At 34.7% G+C, this 20366-nt stretch overlaps 1 long non-coding RNA gene across 1 annotated transcript; it reads right to left on the minus strand.

Moving 5' to 3' along the window:
• Window positions 1-635: 635 nt before the first annotated feature.
• On the minus strand, window positions 636-1898 carry LOC146736222 (uncharacterized). The gene is made up of 2 exons (XR_014930914.1): window positions 1576-1898; window positions 636-1100 (listed from the first exon to the last, which is right to left on the minus strand). It is a non-coding gene; the product is annotated as an uncharacterized LOC146736222 (long non-coding RNA).
• Between the last annotated feature and the right edge of the window lie 18468 nt (window positions 1899-20366).

A 20366-nucleotide genomic window follows, 5' to 3' on the forward strand; every position in this document is an offset into this window, starting at 1 on the left:
ACATTAAATACACAGTGGGGGAAATCAAAAAGAGCAACATTTCCTCGTCAACTAGATTCCCCTGTGAAAATAAAGTAATACAAAACTAATAATAGTGGTGAATAACAAAATCTATATTCTAACAGTATGAATCAATTCATCGATTTAAGAGTATTGGTTTAACAGTAATGTTTAAATGCAGCTTTAAATCTCTCAACACTGTGCAGGTCTTTCACTGTGTTCTCGATTTCATTCCAAAGTTGTGGACCTGAGAATAATATACTTTTCTGACAAAACGTTTTGCTCAGTTTAGTAAGTTTAAATTAATTTTTATTTTTTGAGTCTAATAAAAGGCACTGTGAGTGCTTGGTAAATGTATCGTGGAAGACTGGGAGTAACAAATCATATACATATTTATGCATGAAAGTAACACGTTCGTATTTGTACATATCAAAGATATTTTGAGAACTTTGAATTGAAAAGAGTACGTGTATTAGTTCGATATGGACTGTTCTGATGATACGAAAAGCCTTTTTTAACAAGATATAATCTGTTTAAGGAAACGTTCATGGTGGAACCCCATGCTAGAATTCCATAGCTCAGATATGGAACGATTAAAATTGAATATAATGCAATCTGATTAAAATCTGATGTAGTGTACGGGCTTTAATTATTTTGGCTATAAACTTGTTTTAATTTTATTTTTTTTACTTTTGTTATTAATGCCCTTTTATTTTATTATTTTACTTTGATTTTGATTTTTTTTAATTCCGCCCTACCTACATCTGATCCGACGCCTATGTAAGTCCCGTTCAAATCTCGCGTAAGTAACAGCCAATCACAGTCCCCCTTTTATACAGGCTGTCGGTTGCTTACTTTTCAGTGTATACGGGCAATTCTTCTGTACATTTATATTTTGCCCACTTGAATAAACCATTAATAGAAAATTGCTAGTATATTTTTATTTGCAAAAGAAATTCCACAGCATTTTACAATTTTTGTCATTACATTGAATATTTTTTTCACTTCCAACAAATGTGTACACTTCCAGATACATCTTCGCCAGCCAAGGTTCGTTCATTCAGTCATCGCTTCAATTTTACATCACTGAGCATAATTATCTAGAATGGAAGCAAAAAAAAAGTAAATCGTAATGATTAGAACACTGTAAACAATGCAAACTGATTTTAAATTGTATAACGGTCACCGGCCCACGGCATCGACGCAGAAAATTGGAGCAAAACAATATTTCCTGATCAATTGCGATGTGTTCCAAATAAAAAATATTTTATTCCAGTCCAAATCAGCTCATTTACTTTAATAAAGTGTTATTGTATAATGTACAAAATGTTGATACAATTTGATGAATATTTACGGCTTCAATATCGTAGACGATTTTGGCCCGATCGTCAACAAAACATCACCCGTCTCCAGGGCAGGCGACTGGAAAAAGACACTGGTGTTCGGTCGAACCGGTGGAAACAAAATCGTCACTCCCAGAATAACTATGCAAAATAACGATCTAAAGTCGAACCATTCGAGCCACAATATTAACATAAAAATGACTTTCGTTGCATTTGACAATGATAAACTTACCGAAAAGCCGTGTTTTTCTCGGTCGGTATAATCCGCCATTTTATTTGAGTGTGTTTGCCATCAGACTCTGCCCGGTGACGCCATCATGTGCGCTATAGAAGGAGGTCTGTGATTCGTTGACTAAAATCGTCGATAGTGGGTCTCGTTGAAATCTCGTTACATAGGCATCGGTTCAGATGTAGGTAGGGCGGAATTAAAAAAAAATCACAAAATCAAAATCAAAGTAAAATAATAAAATAAAAGGGCATTAATAACAAAAGTAATAAAAAATAAAATTAAAATAAGTTTATAGCCAAAATAATTAAAGCCCGTACACTACATCAGATTTTAATCAGATTGAATATAATGTAAACAAGGTGTGCTCAGGAAGGAAGTGTTTAACTCAGTTAAGAACACCAAGATATCTTGAACACATATAGTCAATGTGTTGCTTCCATGATTTGTTTTCATCTATACGGACACCAAGAAAGTTGTGTATCATGAACCCGGTCCAGTGGAGTTGAATCGATATTATTATCTGATCTAGTATTTCTGGCAGTACCCATTAACGTATAGTTAGTGTTTTATGTTTACAGAAAGTTTATTGGCTTTAAACCACTTGCTAACATGAACAATTTCCTCGCTTATTATCCTCTCAATCATCCCAATATTTTCATATGAATAAAATAGGCTAGTATCATCAGTATATATTATAAAATCTAGCGTTTTAGATGAATATTATTAAGATATAGAATAAAAAGGAGGGTCAAAAATGATTCCCTGTGGCACCCCACATTTAATTGGCTTGGAAGAAGAATCATAACACACGTATTGTTTTTTGTTTCTCAAATAATCTCTGAACCAGTCATTTACATCTCCTCTAAACCCATAATTCCTCAATTTATTCAATAATATATCGTGATTGATAGTGTCAAATGCGTTTGATAGATCCATATAAACTCCAGTTGTATATTTATTCACTGATTGAGTTACTTCATTTATTAAATCGATAATGTTTTGGTCGAAATTTAAACTGATGCTTGTACAAAATATTATCTTCGTTAATAAATTTAACATATATTAAAAATGGTTAATACTGATACCGGTATGTAGTTAGGAAAAAGTTGATTTTTTTGTGTGGATCGGTATAACTTAGCTATAGCTATCTTCAAATTATCTTGGACAATGGTTGAAGAGGCATTAAAATGGTGGCCAATGGATTAGCAATATTATTTATTATTTTCTTAATGACATAAGCACTAATACAATCATGACCATTTGTTTGCATCAAGCTTATTGACAATGGAAATAATTTCACTTGTAGAAACTGGAACAAAATACATAGATGTATTAGCACTAGGACTATTTCTAAGATATTCATCAAAATTTAGATTTACGTCATTAATTGTACTAGCAATTTCAAGTTCTACATTAACAAAATAATCGTTAAAGCAATTTGCAATGGTTGATGGATTGGTTAATTCAATATTATTATAAATAAACTGTTTGGAAGTCTTTGTTTTACGGTTTCTGTTCAATACACTATTCAGTGTTTTCCAAGTATTTCTTGTGTTATTTTTATGTACCTCTAATAGGTGAATGTAATAATCTCTTTTAGCCTTCTTAATGCCATTCTTCAGCTTGTTCCTGTAACATTTATATTTGTTCATGTTATTAATATTGGGCGACTACATATTTTTAGTGTAGCTTATCTTTATGATAAATACGTTTTAATAAACCTGCAATAATCCATGGGTAATGTTTAGTTTTGTATTTCGACATTTTGTTTTGACAAGAGGAAAACAGACATCATAAAGAGTTGTAAAAATATTAATAAATTCATTATACATAACACTGTTATTAAACAAGCTTCACGTGTTTTGAGAATCTATCAAACTCGGATCAGTTGGTGTGTTATTCTGCATCGCAAAGCATACTCAACCAAAGCAGATACAGAGGCGGCATGGGGCGAGATCTCCTCACCATACCGCGCATCGAAGGCGTGACATTCCGGGGGCGGGGACATGCTCCCCCTTGAAAAAATAAAATCTAGACCCTCTCAAACGCTATTTCCTGTCCACTCTTCCCCCGGTGCGGCTACCACTGAGATATAAGTAAGAAAACAATATATGTTTGCATCTTACTGCATATAAACTAGTACAAACAATTATATTTACTATAAATGTATTTATTCTATAAGCTGGCACAAGCAAAGCCTCCGATATTCAACATGTGCGGAAACGTGATGATGCGTACGCTGCCGACACGTTCACGCAGACGAGACACCAATTTAAAACAAATTATGATACTTTCACGACGTTTCTTATTCGGTAATTATATTATTAGACAGTTTTTGTTTCGTCTAGTCTGTCATTATCAGCATTACCTGCGACGAAGAATTCAATTTCTGAAGCCATGTTTTTATTAACATTTCATTGACAGTTCTTACTTAATTTGTAGTTTTCAAATCAGAAAACGTTTTGCAAAACCGTGTCATGTATCAGCTCGAATGCAGAATGTCACATCGTTGTGTTCTCAAACTGCACTCCCAGTGGTTATGAGTATGTCTTTTTTTTACTTTTGGTTCTCGTGAAGTGGGACTTTACCCGTCCAATGTTCATAATAATCCTCACTTAGTAGTATTGCAGGTTACAATACTTTTAAGATAGTAGTTATACTATTACAATTGCAATACTTAAAACCCTACTTCAGCTCCCTTACTATTTTTCAATCTTCAAATGATTAACATGATTATGGTTAAACGGAGTATTCGGGTAAATATTCAATGTTTTCGTTATTATTACATCATACACGGTTATTATGACTGTCGCATACGGCTTGTTTACCACTTCCGTGTCACTGAGAATGTTCTAGGAACGTACTGTGTCTGGGTAGAATATTCTAGATTTTTAAGAACTGGTTGAATAGGTAATAGAACACTGTAGAAGGCAATAGAAGGTAATGGAACATTCTAGAAATTTATAGTAAATTCCAGACTCATTATTTATGCTGATGTAATGGTCTATTTATAGACAGTGTGGGTGTATATAGGGGAGTTGTTCAGCACTGAGTTCAGATCGGAGATCTCGTTGTATTGTATTGGAGTTTAAGTATCTAGTTATTGGAGTAGTGGAGTTTTACCGCGTTATTTACTTGATGTTTGCAGAGTATAATAATACCAGTACCAGTTGAAACCTCATCTGTTGGCTCCGTGTTCGTATTTTATCATCGCCGCCAGGGAAGTCTTTCTGTTACTGTTGCCATTTTGGTATTTGAACCATCACACCTGTACTATACCAATTACGGTAATATTACGTTGCGTGTGACAATGACTAGAGTATTAATTACCGCGACAAACTAACTTGTTATAACATTAACCTAAAGTGTATTCTCTAATGTGATTACATATAGCTCGATCGTTTGCCCGGGGTTATTTATACGGTCTCAATAAGTGTTTACAAACATTTACTAGGTGTCATTAGTAGGAAAAGAGGGAGGTAGATCCACTTCATCAGCTAGAGTATGTCACAGTGTAAGGCCTGATTATTGTTATTGAGAGGGCACCCACAGAACTCAAACTGGACAGGGAGTTCTTTCTATGCTAGTATGGGGCTTTAATACCTCTCAAAATAATTACAAGGAGTAAAACACAGAAAAATACAATGAATAAGGTCACCAAAACAGGGGATTTCCTAGGGAAGTGTCCATTGGTGATAACTCATTGTTCCAGAATGTAGAAATGGATATCCAAGTTTATGTGTACCATCAATTAAACTTTTATTATTTTTGTAACAGACCGGTCAATTCACATTTTATACTGAGAGACCATTTCCCAACCACCATTAGAATGACAATGCTCGGTTACTATATGCTCCCAGGGCTCTATATGCTGGTATGCTACTGGCACTTCATCTACACTTTATTTTTACTGAGTAGAGCCAGCCTGTCTAACTAATTTTTTGCAGCATTGTGTAGTTATTGGTTGTAGTTGTAGAATACAAAGACAGATAAAAAGAACGAGATGCAGTCTTTAAGCCTACAAAATTGTGAAATGCAAAAGTAATTCTTGTAACAATGCTACTCTTCCTATGGGGATTTCGGGACACCATAGTGAAAATAATATTATTATTTTCTTAAAGCGGGAGGGTGGTAACCTGCGCACGTGCGGTAATTGAGTTCCAATCGATGATAACAACACACACTAAAAACGCAAAAGCTCATGGGTAGACGCCTGTTTGTAAACAATGACACGCTATGCCCATCTGACACATGCGCAGATGACGACTCCCCCCCCGCTTTAAATTAGACTGCTTCTTCCTTTCAAAGCATTGAGCTGATTCCGCTTGTAATAATAATATAAATGATATGACATTCAGATTTTGTTTTATCTTAACTATCTTAACTGTTTTGAAAGTGTTATCCTCTGAAATTATAAATACTTAGCAGATATAAATCAGATAACACTATATTTTGAACATCAATGCATATAAACTAGTATTCACACATATTTGCTGACAAAAAAGATGCCGACATTCAACATGCAGAAACATGGCCGTGTCTATGCTGCCGACGAGTTCATGCAGACGAGACATCCATTAAAAACAAATTAAGGTACTTCCAAGAAGTTCCGTACATGGTAATGATATTAGTCTATCAACATTTTTAGGGATGCAGAATTCAATTTCTGAAGCCATGATTTTTTATTAAGGTTTCATTGACGGTGACTACTAATTTTGTAGTTATCAAATCCCAAAACGTTTGCAAAGCCGTGTTATGTATCCGCTTGAATGCAGAATGTTACATCGCTGTGTTCTCAAACTGCACTCCCATTGGCAAGGAGTATGTCTTTTTTCGTTCGGTTCTTGTGAAGTGGGAGTTTCCGAGCTCTGGGCATATATAAGTGTTTTTTCGTGTTTAGTACTCATGTAGTGAGCCTGTTGATTAGTAATCCCCACTTGGTAGTATTCAATGGTGTTAGCATGCGGTTTGTCGATCCATGTTGTGCGTGTGTAATACAAAACAAATTTGCAAAAGCTATTACAACTCTATTTTGGTGGCTCATTCAAATTATGTGCAGTTTGTGAAACTTAAATTACATAAGATTGGCTGAATTAGAAAGTTAGAAAGATGCATCCTGAAGCGTTTACTTTTTTACTCATTTACATTCAATTGTTCTTGAAATGTCCCAATTTCCTGTTATTTTCCTTCAGATTCTATGGTCAACCATACAATTATATTGAAAGTGCCTCGTGTCACATCAGTTTAGTTCATCCATCTATAAGTATAACAATACGAATATATTACATAGATCGATAATTTTAATGCCTTATAAAAGCAGTGAATGAATTTTGAAATGGGCCGCGTGTAGCAATTGCTAGACAAAATCAAAATATCATTATTCCTGTATAAAAATTACGATTGATTGTGTGTGTGTGTGTGTAAAATACATTTGCATTACAGTAATTGCATACATTGTGCACAATATTTGCAATTACGTGATGTAGTCGCAATTCCTAGTTATGATTAAATGTATTTAATTTCAGTATACAAATTGCTCGTCGTAACAAGTTATATACAAGCGCAACAGCTCATGCGCCATGTAAGAATAGACTAGGATGTTTTCTGAGAAAACTAATTAAACCGATACCTTAAATTCAAAAAGGGTTAGCGTATAGCTGATGAAATTTGATTGTGCACTGGTAGGCACTGATTAGTTTTTAAATAGTTTCAGGAAAGTAGATTTCGTCTTCAACTTAGAAATGACTAGAGTTGATTTGAGAACTATAATTGGTTTGCAGATTGCTTCATATTTGGTTGACACTTCTTTTGCTGAACATTGTCGGTATGTTAGGCACAGAAATATACTAAATATTCTCCCCAAAACTGGTTGAAGTAGAAAATAACATTAAAATTGCGATTAACGTACATGTATATTTTTTTGGCGGCGGTACATGGTTACTATTTACATAATGGCACTATAAACACGAATAGTATTCAAAATGTAAATGTCGTTCCTTAATTGTGTTCTCGAAATCTCACGTTAGTTGGTTTAAGCTCTTTTTAAATAGACATAAAGTCGGAGCCACATAAGTTTTATGAACAATATGGATTCGTTCTTTTACAAATGTAATTGACTGTCTGCCAGCCTCGCATAAATGTTCGTAGCACAACGTATGAATATATTAGTTAATATCATATTGTAATCACCCCATGTGGTAGATGAATGACGACACTCGGTATTAAGGAAATATCAATAATATTGAATTATGAACAAAATCACAAAATTTTTTATTTGCATAAGGCCGTATTATACGATATTAAACTGGTCATAATGAAAACGCAGGTTTTTAGTGTATTTAATTATTGCATTTACATAGCCAATACATTTACGCTTGGAAAGTGTCATCTAATGTGCATGGCATATTAAAATTAGGAATATTGATACGATGTTTCCGCACTAGCTGGTAAGTCCCTCTATATCGTGTTAATTTTCCTCCTTTCTTTTTGTGTGTTTTAATTTTTATTACCGATCAAGTAGCATATATGTAAGAAATTAAATGATGTATTGCATCTGTATTTTAATATAATAAAGTCGCGCAAACATTAATGTGATGAATTTTGGAGACAGATTAACTGCTTAGTAATCTTAGTACGTTTAGTATCTGATATACGAATAGCATAGATATTAAATATTACTTATGCTTCATCTCAATCAAGGTTTCAGTCTACTAACTTGCGTATAATAGTTTCCGACCTTAGAATTTATTCAGCCTATTGGGAATGAATTTTGAAAGAAAATCGTATGAAATCTGTAACTTCGTAAATATGCGTTTGGTTTCTAGTTTGTATGTCCTATAACACAACTTATCATTGACGATAGTAAAAATCTTAGCTATGTCACATAATTGTATTAATTGTTCAAAAACGTTTGTTAATACCTGTAGACAATGTAAGTATGTCTATTTGGTTTTAAATTAACAAAAAAATATGCAAAATGCAAAATATATTGCATCATATAACACAACTTATCATTGACGATAGTAAAAATCTTAGCTATGTCACATAATTGTATTAATTGTTCAAAAACGTTTGTTAATACCTGTAGACAATGTAAGTATGTCTATTTGGTTTTAAATTAACCAAAAAATATGCAAAATGCAAAATATATTGCATCAAAATTGTCAATGGTTGGGTTATAACTTCAAGGCAAAAATAGCTACCGCCTTAAAACTGTATACACATGCTCCAAATGTGACTAACAAGGTCATGTTTAAGAAGAATGGATCACGCTTGCAATATATACAGCTAGTGCCCACAATTTACACACATGTTCACCATAAATAGCTAGTGCCTTCAAAACTTACACAATTGTTACACATAAGAAGTCACCAAACACCTTTCCGACAATACTTACATAACCATAAGGTCTAAATTACAGCGTCGGGGTTGATAAGCTTATTAATTTGGGAGAGATGGTGCAGGCTTTTACCTATAATGAGTGCTATCAACATATAATTATGAATGTTGCGGTGTGCAATACTGTGAAAATCCAAAGAGGTGATATTAACGGTCAAGTGTCTTTTTCTCTTCAGTCAGCGCTTTCTTCATCAACTACTATGGTGATGCTCATATACTGTTGACGTGATTTGCAGAAATATATATATCATCCAAATTTAACTCGTGTTGTGGTTGATATTACATTTTATACATTTGTGGCTGATATTACATTCGCAAATGTCTGTCAATCAATTGAAGAAAACAACGAAGAACGTGTTCCGGTTATTTGATTGCACACAGTCTTGTTTTTTGATAGTTTTTGAGTAGTACTGGGAATATCACTGTGCGCATGCATTAATAACACGATAATAGTTGGATACTCATCTGACAGCTTTGGCGTGCTTAGAAATTGATAACTATGTTACTTGGATTTTCATATGTTTGAATGTTTTAACAAATATTTCGCTTAATAATAATAACTTCTTTAATAATGCATATACAGTTAAGTAATGATATATAATTTACTGCATCTTATATATCTATATGTTGTGTCGGCGATGTTTTGAAAGTTTGAAGATACTCCGATGACTAGTATACATACTTTATTATGTTATGTTATGCGGTGGTTAATTTTACTTATTGTATTCAAGCCTCCGGAGAAATATGCGAATCTTAGATTGGTTTATATTATTATTATTGGCTCACGTTGCAAATGTACAGCTAATATTAGATGGTCATGTCGCGCAAAGAATAGGGCGAGGCCTTGCAGTAGAGCAAATACGGAGAACTAGTAAGTAATTTCTACACATAATGGCAATAAAGGTTCCCGTCTCGTCTGGGCCTATTATAACATTGTATCAATTTAGCTGCGTTTAAGTACGTATTCTACTGCTATTGAACTTCAGCGATGCTCAGTTCTACCTGTGACAAGATTTATTTAGGTGATTATTTTGTCTAGTTAATGTTTTGATAATATTTTACTGACAGTGTTGTTCATCAAGCGCGTGTGTGACCAACCGATAAACAGTGGTCTGTTCAAAGGAAACAAGGTTGACCTAACTTGACGAGGCTCCGTAGAGAAGGGAAACGACAAGGCTGGATGGAACCAGAACTGCAGTAGCTGATGAGACGCCAGAAAAGCTCATTCTACTACATTAATAGCTTCTCAACAGCTACTAGTGTTGAACCCCAAATTCGACACTTATCCTTTTTATTATTTATTATGTTCGCGATAATTCCGTAGAGAATTTACTGCAGTGCAAAGTATGCCAAGTATGCACGATGAATGCTTATTGTCTGTCTAAGTGTGGAATGCTTATTGTCTGTCTAAGTGTGGAATGCTTATTGTCTGTCGAAGTGTGGAATGCTTACCTACAGAGGCAAGGACTAATCTTTCACGTATAAGATTCGCTTTCAGCTCTGCCAATGACTTTTTTTTACTTTTGACATTAATACAGGAAATACAGTCTAATATATGTCAATAATAATGAGTCATTAAAGGCACTATGTATGAGGGAAGTTGGTATATGTTCTTCTGATTGTGTCCCGTCGAAAATGAACTAAAGAAGATTAAAATAGTTGAGAAGTTGGCACTTAACATTGTAATTACCCAGTGTTTAATAACGTAGTGCATTCTGGGTATTATACACGTAACCTTATTTTAGATTAATGCAATTGTAATGTCAGTGTTTATTATTGTGGTCTTTCTTTTAACACCTTCACATTACTAGCGTGGAATTACCGAACAGCAATGTCTTTTTTCTGATCATTTTACTGTTTAGTATTAGTGATTTCCTATCTCAAACAAATTGACAAACTACCCTATGCTTACCCGAATTTCGCCTTCATGAACATAAATCGTCTTAGTCAAACCCATTCCCTTGATTTTGTCGATAGTAGCTCTCAAATATCGTAATTAACCGGTATTTACCAGTGACCTCTTAACACCCATCTACCAACCCAGCGGTATGAGAGCGTTTGGGTTCCATTGATGTAATGTAATTGTCTGTATTAAAGAATGAAAACACGTTTGATGAGTGACCGTCATGTTCAAAGGCAAGGTAAAACACTGAGAAAGTCGAATCCCAATGTCAAATTCAGCCTCTAGAATATTATTTCCACACGGTGTTATTTCTTTCATGGTTGTGCATATTAGCTTTTTGGCCCACTTTTGTCGCAGCATTCCCTGATTCGAGTGCTTCATAACTTCTATCTATCTAGTGAAGAAATGCCAACTCTCGGGTTTGTTTTGTTTGCCCTCTACATAGTAGAGAAATAAATAATAAAGTACCATCCTTGGCGCATTGTATACACTATCAGTGCGAGAACAATTCAGACAATTTACAGACTCAAGATCCCCAACATTGGAATGGAATTGTGATTTTTGGCTCTAAATGCAGGAGTGGTAAAAAGTTTGACATATGAATTGTCTCCGTCTTCAAAATAAGATTTGTGTATCGCTAGGTAACCATCGGTATTGCTACTTCCTAGGACAGGTACTTTAGCGTAGAATTAATAGTTTGATACTGTGCTAATCTCGTACCCGATTTTGAAAACTGATTTAATGAATGAGCGTACATGACCTAACATTCCAGGGAGTCCGTCATAGTCCTAATCTAAATGTGATGATTATTCTTGCACATTGAATGGGGTGATTCTTCGAAGTACGCCAATGTCTTTAGCTGCACTAACAAGGAGTTAGGTTAGAAATCTTTATTAGAATTTCTTCATTTTAGAGATAGGGACATTGTACTTGCAGGGGCGGATTTAGAAGTGGCCGAGGGGCCGCGACTAACATAACGGATGACAATATAAAATAATGTGACCTCATTAAATATGCATAAATATATAATATCTCAAGCACTCTTCCATTAAGGAATATGCAACTAATAATGATCAGATGGTGTATAACCATCGTGTAATCTCTTTAATATGCGTAACGGTATTAGTTGAAACTTCGTTGCAGATATGAGAATGCAACCAGTGATATTATAATACCATTGAATAAGAGATGTGACTAATATAGCAGATGGCCATACATACATATGTGACCTTATTTGTATGTAATTATGTAGATATGGCTAACGTAACAGATGACTATATAGATTGTACTAATTAAATCATTTAATTAAACTCTTTTTTTCAAATTCAATGATATTCTGGTCCTTGGCTTGAAAGGCGTTAATAGCTGATATACTGCTATATTTCCATAAAAAAACAATCAGCTAATCCAGTATATTTATGCACTACTGCTTGTATAAATGGGAATTAATAAATGTCCATGCTCGTCTCACGTAATCGACAAAAGGATTCGAAGTTAGACTTTCCCATCATGGAATACATTTTTTTTTCAGGTGGTAGAAATGTCATGTTCTAGGTACTGGAAAAGTGATATACTTGCTTATCTATGTCTTAACTATTGCAATTTGTTGGTTTGAACGTGGAAAACTTTCCTGTGTGTACTGGGTTGCGTAACTTTGCCCTCTTGGCCTTGGGGAACACTTGTGGAGGTATGAAACAAATTGGACTCAGATTGAAAAACTTCATTATGAAACCTTATCCTATTTCAGGGGAGGCTATCATAATAGCAAATCCGTTGGTTCAAGCATAAAACCTTTTAACATGATTTCCCCAATGATGAGAATACAGGCTTTGCTAATTTTGTTAAGTTGGAGAGCCATTTGGTCTTCTCTAAAATCTGTATTTGAGAAAATAACCATGGCCACCATAATTGCAGTCTCGTCCCAAGAAGCCGTAGGCAGTTGACGGTAGACTGAATCGCTGATCCTGAACAAATAATGCAAGCATTGAGGCATAAAACTGTAATAAGTACAAGTGCATTCAGCTTGAATAGCCATAATGAATCAATCTTCGCTATTTCGTATTTCTGTCTTTTGGGTAGCTGGACAACTAGACTCGGTATTCATTATTAATTAGACTCGACAAAATACATCTTCACATTAACATCCTTCATTATAAATTACACATGCAAACAAACAGACAAAGTATAACGCGAGCCGTGGGATTCAAGCGCACAATGACGGTAAACGGCTCGCCATTGCAAGCAGCCACGCTACCTACCTATCACGCCGCACTCACTGAGCCAAAAGCAATGTATATAAACATAATATATCAGGATTTGGCCAGGTCCTCTTAAATGTTTTCACATGCTACCGTGGAATACAAAGTGATGCGAATTAAATTATTTAGAAGTGGGAAGAATAGGGAAATGTTAATTTACATAAGCAGTCTCTTTATGACATTCTATAAATATTGTGTTTTCTGGTGGCAATAAAACATGGAAAACTCTGTGGACAGACTGTTGTGGTGCATCTACAAATACGAATACACTTTTATGTAATAATAAGCAAAACAATAATATTTTCTAATTTTGATAAGATATGAAATATGGCACACAATATAGAATAGTGAATGTAGATTTGGAAAAAGTACAAAGAGTAAATGTCGATTGAAAATGTCATATGAACAAGATTCTCGTCCTTAAATTTGGAGTAGTAATAAAAAGAACAAAATCAAAAAGTGAGAGGATTATACAAATGATATTTATATTGTAATATATTCTCAACTTTGTCCTTGAAATATTTACTCATGTTTTGCAGAATGCCTAGATCAGGGTGTCAATAGATATCTATTTTTAAATTATACTGCAACGTGATCCTTTCCGCAAAAGTAATGTTTTGTAAAGTTAAGAAGTAATGTTAGATTTAGTCGTATGTTCGTCTTTACAGTTTTGGTCACTTGCCTTATTGTTAGGTGTGCCACAGGGAGTTTGACAAACTTATGTATTTTAATAAATTATTAATTTAAATAAAAAAAATGTTATATAACTTTTCTTTTACCACCCCTCCTGGTCTTTTACCCCCCTTGTTTATTCCACTCTTTCCTTTACCACAACTTAGTTACGCGCTAATGTTATATGCAAATTTTAACGCGCGACGTAGACACATCCTATTATAGTAAAATATCCCAAGGGTTGAAACGCGCCAGGACTGTGGCATGAGCACAACCGTAAAGCCGGTGGGCATTTAATTTATTCATGAGATGCATTAATAAACAAGAAATTCTGCGCGCGAAATTTAAAAGTGTAATCTCCGACGCGACGCAACTTCAATGAATCAGTGACTCTTCTGTAAAATGGTTTCTACTTCAAATGTCGTTCGCGTTGCTCTTCGAGATGTTTCTAATAAAAATAATCAAAATAGCAGCAGCATAATTCATGGGAAAATTGTTTACTTCAGATCATGTGACACAACAATATGAGTGATTCTTTACGATAGAGGTCAAAGTTCGCAACATCTGGTTTCCGGCTTTGCGGTTGGGCTCCTGCCATGTCGCTCGATCGCAATGAGTTTTAATTTGACAAATATTCAAGTGCAAATGCAATTGTGTCACTTTTTAATGCCATCCATGTCATTACAGATGCCATATATGTAAAGAAAACGAACTTTGAAAGGTTCGAATGCATGATTTTATGCCACAGTCCTGGCGCGTTTCAACCCTTTGGATATTTTACTATTATAATAGGGTGTGTCTACAACGCGCGTTAAAATTTGCATATAACATTAACGCGTAACAAAGTTGTGATGAAGGAAAGAGTGGTATAAACAAAGATCAGTGATTACTTGAAATCGATACCAGGAAGGGGGGTAAAAGAAAAGTTATATAACATTTTATTATTTAATAATTTATTAAAATACATAAGTTTGTCCAACTCCCTGTGGGTGTGCGTAAATCTTCCAAGAATAGGTTTCTGAATTTATTTTATGATTACTTATCAGTTGTGGGTTTGAATACATTTTTAAAAAATGGTTGGAATTGTGAACAATATAATACGTCCCTGAAAATTATATGGAAATTTTGCAATGTTTCCCATCTCCCCTATGTGTAGTATGAGACGATAGTACAGAGCGCACCGACCTACCCCTATGGGAGTCTGTCTATACTTTGTATGCTCTCAGTGGCGTATGTTTTTAGTTGATGTAATATGTGTCGAGCTATTATTAAATATATTGATCTTCAGGGGTAAACAAATGTTTTCCATCTATAGATAAATTATAGATTTTAATAATGTGTTATAATATTCTGGTCGTATTGCACGAATTTATTATTTTTGTATTATATTTAACGATTTTACTTTTTATTCTGAAGTAAGTATTTACATTGTCATTACAATTATGATTGGTATCATAATAAATAGTAATTGTTTCATATATAAGTTGGTATACACGTATGACAAGAACGCACACAAGTGACATAAGTACAGAAGTGGTAAAATTAATTAATGGACACAAAGAAAAGATAAAAATAGACAAACACTGAGTAAATTTTGTATTGGATAAACTAGAGTCTCTTCTTGAACACAAAATACAACCCGGAATGAATGACGAGACCTCAGGCCTTTAAATCCCAGAAGAATCAACCGATTACGAATGTGTTTTAAAACCGCCTTGTGTGAGCTATAAATACTTCATCGGTGTACACTCTCAGACGATTCTGAATTTTGTCCAAGATCGTATACTCTGTAAATGGCTTCTCGGAATTTATTTAATTATATACGCCTTGATCTTGAGCTGCATAAATAATATAGTTTACTGATTTACTGATTATATTGGCATAAATTAACTCACTGGCACTGGATAATGACACATTTGTAATGTGGATCAGTAACAGTTAACTCTTGTTTTTTGATTCTCGGTTTCAAGAGACTTTTTTCATAGAAATATGAACCAGCATAAAAAAAAAGATAAAAACAAAACAAAAACAAAACAACTAGCATCCACTCACCCATTTACCATTAGTACATTCATGAATATCACCAATAGAAAATCAGAATAGAAACAGTAAGGAAATGCACCCCTGCCGAACACATATGTAATATTAAAAATAATGAGTTAGACCCCCAGAATCTGAAACCCGATCTTTGACTTTCCTGTAAATTGCGTTCTGTGAATTTTACCATGGAGACCATTATCTCTGTCTGTATGATCAAAGGCCTTCTCACAGTCTATAGACGCGCAGTAGATCTGGCAACCATTAGAGCTTAATGCTGCCATGTCAGAACAAATAACTGATTTGATGACTAACATTACATCGTTAATAGTTCATAAAATTGACGCACTACGATAGGTCCTAGACACAAAATAATCTGTATAACGTTTCATTACATTCAGAGTAGACGTTGAGATCAGACGTCATCAGGCACGAAGAACAAAGTCAATGAACTCAAGCTAGTCCAGAATTATAGATGCAAGTTGTATTATGTAATGACAACAACTTTGTTCTTTTCTCATTTCGTTCCCATATAGTATTCATGTTATTTAATATATAATAGTATTGTATGCCGTGTGATTTAATTTTCGCTTAGTAGTTACTTTTATCTAATAATGTTTTACCTACAGCTATATTGTGCATCATGTTTGTGGCGATAATTTTTTTGAAAATGCGATAATGTTAATTTCAGTATCTTTTCCCTATCAATTATATATATCATACATTGTCCGTGTATTTTAAGAATTGACAGAGGGTCTGTTGTTTTTTTAAATATAGTATACCTAAACTACAAGATGAAGTTTTAACTTTCGTTATATATATGTTTAAAAGGTTGTCAATCGATTTTCAGAAGTCATTGCTGCGTAACAGCTTTACTACTTACAGTGTTGCCATGGAAACGTGGCACATTACCGTGTAGTCTTTTCTGCGCTGGCTTCTGTTGGTGAGCAAAATTGTCGTGAAGAGAAATTATTAATGTTAACTCCTTATACAAATGTTGTCAATACAACAATTATTTCAGTTGGTACAAATAGGGACACTATAGCGTTTGGGGTGTTGGTGCTAGCGAGTGAGAAATCACTCAAAAACATGAACGCGCTAAACAAGGTACAAACAGCGTGGACGTGTGTAATTCCGACGTGAAGGCGCTTGGCTAATGGTGGAATACGCTTAAATTGCGTTCTGAGTTTCGCTGCCAAAAAGTTATACATTTCGCGTGTTCGCGGAAAACAGAAAGGACGTACTTCCGAGAGATACTCATAAGTCAAGCAGGGGAGCAAGCAATTGTTTTTGCAGTGGAAGACAGCATATCGGTGTCGCACTAAAATAAGATAAATAATAATAAAAAATAACCAAATAATTCGGAAAATGAAATATGTAATTTATTGTGAATTACTTCACGACAAAGTATTTTGGTATGAACATTCAGCATGAGATAGTAAAAGTCTGCCAAATGTCTATTTAAGAAAGCGGAATAGTTTTTTGGGCATTTTAAACTTCTTTTTTTTTTTAAATCACAAGAATATCTACATACATTGGTTTATTTATTTTATTGAAAAAAAATATTGTACAAGTAAACTGTTTTCCATGTGTGCAAACAAATACCCGCGTTTTTGTTTACCCAGTGTATACCCCGTGAGTGCCTCTCATTAATATTCATGGTTTTCAAACATAACTGAACTGAGAGTAAATACTTTAGTAGGGCTACTTCTTTTATTTGTTATTTACAAACAACTGATAAAATATATGTACTGCTGCCAAGATGAGGAAGCTGTATAGCAAAGACAACAAATCACTTTTGAAACAACAAATTTTAAATAAAACAAAAAAGTGCATTAGTGTATTACTCCAATGTATTATATGTTAAGAGAATAAAAACTTACAATGAATTTCTGTATATATTTTTCTTTGTTTTATCACTGAAAGGGGTCTGATCAAGGTGTTACTTTCTTTGTCAAGAATTAATGCGGTTACACTGAGGGGCTCACTTTTACAAAATACGGTTTCAAAAAAATAAAGTACAGCCCACAATCTGTGGTGGCAATTTATTGCATTCAAATTCTGATAACAGGTGACAAACTACTGAAAAAATAGAAAGTATCCGCGCTGTTGTAATTCAACGAATTTCGCGGTAAGTCCAAAGGCGCGAAATTAAAACTGCGCGAAAATGTTCTGTTTCACGTTGGAGTGTAAAACCTAGGGGGGGTCACTCTATATGTGCATTACTACATCCATTACTACCCCCAAGTGCGTTCCAAATTTAGCGTAAAAGAGGGATGTTTTTCACCTTCTAAAGCGGCCCCGCGCGGGAGAGAAATAGGCCCCCTTTAAAATGCTAATGTCTGCAATAGACCCCCAAGAATTGAACTCACAGGGTTGCTGCGCCCGCTGTAGGCCCTCTCTTGCAACAACCACACCGCCCCGAATTGACTGACCCATAGCCCCGACGATGCCCCCAAACTCCCGCCCGAACCTTCCCAGCAGCACTTTCCCCAATTTCCAACACGAGCATACGGAAAGTCATCCCCGGGGGTCATCCACACTTCCGAAAATCCTTTCGCGCCTTGGCCTCATTCGCACAGACCGATCAAATGGCTCCCGATTCGAGAGGTATCAATCGCGGCTCTTGTCAAATTTTTCGGATTGTGATGATGTCGTTTTAGAAGCAGACAGTATTAAATGTGCCTAATGTGGACGTGTGCCAGGGAAGCATAAAGAACACTGCGGGGAATTCGGATGAAGAATTGGAAGGCACTCGACGATCAAAACGAAGGCAGACATTGGTAGTGTTTGAATCAAGTTATATAACCAAGTTATATATTCGCGTATGATCATCAGAAAGGATTGGTTTGCTTCTTTAAAATTATTTGTTCTTGTATAGGGATGGCACCCGCCCGTTTCTCAAAAAAGCCACAAGCAACAATTTAGCTTTGATGGTTAGTTCTACTATAATGGGACTTGCCTGTATTGTGTCCATGATTTGAGACATACTTTAGTCTGTAGGCCTAATCCTGAGACTGTGACAGCTATAAAATACCAAGCTGAAATCCCAGGATGATATTCACTCGTTAAAGCTCGTTATGGACCATGAAGTACGGAGCAATTCCGTTATAAAGGGAGACATTTTGATCCTGCATTCAATCTTTATCTTCGTTGTAATCAAATAACCCCGCAAATAACAGACATGATAGTCTCACCTTAAAAAGCTTTCTGCGCCTCAAAAATGGATATTTGGGTATTTTAAACCCTTTCTAAGTGGATGATAGTAAGTGTTTAGTGATAATGTGTTTTCACTTAATTGTGTCGTCAATAAAGGCCAGGATTATAAATGTAATGGCCTTCCCGCATTTTAGGGAATAATTTGAATTCTCGGTACAAGCATAGGTACCCCTAAAGTTCCTGAGTAACGAAACAAAAATTATAAATTATTATCAGTATAAGCATGCTAAAATAGGTTTTCAAGAGACATCTAAAACATTATAGGTCTATTATTATGCATATGGCTTAAGGCATAATTAGGGACCTATTAAATGTAGACCATTAACTTTTAGGACAGTGTGTGTGGCCAGTTTAGGGGGTAGTAGGGTGCGAGGTCCCGGGTGGATTTTAGTGTGCTTAATATATATATTTTTTAGGTCAGTCGCACTATCGACCAATTTAATATATATTCTAGCTTGTATATATATGGTTTCAGTGGAAGACCCACGTTTTCGCCGATAGTAATATAGCCCTATAGAAAAATATTATTGTAAGCCTACCTCTTCCACTATTCATGCAGAGTCAATAAAGTTGATTTTACGACCCCCCCCCTTATTGTATTTTTTTTATTTTTTATTTATATATTTACTTGTACATTTATTATTTTAAAAACCTGTTCAAAGCCATTATATAACATGTATAATATAAGTAACTATAATATCACAGTTTATATTTGTGGTCGTGTTAAAATAGCTGTGACATAATGTTTGTGATCTTGTCAAAAAGTCATAATGTTATTAATTATTACCAGTATATTGGCATCGCATCGGTATTTTTATTTCAGGCAGTGATAATTGTGATAATTATTTATTAATTTGTTTTTTAACATTCTGAGGAAGAATGTGTCAGTTTTGTGATAATTTTTAATTATGCTGTTGAAGTAATATAAAATTTTGTTTTATTATTATTTTTCTATATCCTGGTGTTTATAATCTACTGCCTGTAGTTACCCTGCTATTTAGTCCTGGCAATCATTCATATCATCTGGATTACGCATAGCTTTTCTGCGATTTACACTCTGTTTATTTTAATCAAAGCTTGGACCCCCCCCCCCGATACTTTTTGGTGGATCCGCCACTGATTGTGTATTAAGCTATCAAATACATGGTCATATTCACAATCATGTCAATAGTTTTCATCTTTCTTCACCAAACAACGAATGACACCAACAGGAGTTGCATACACAGCGACCACAAATATCTTGTTTATCACACTCCACTTGAGTGCAAAAAACGGCAGAGCATGCTCGCAATAGGGGATAGGATGTT

Source organism: Saccoglossus kowalevskii, chromosome 11 (assembly GCF_978046115.1).
Source record: "Saccoglossus kowalevskii chromosome 11, keSacKowa6.1, whole genome shotgun sequence".
NCBI lineage: Eukaryota > Metazoa > Hemichordata > Enteropneusta > Harrimaniidae > Saccoglossus > Saccoglossus kowalevskii.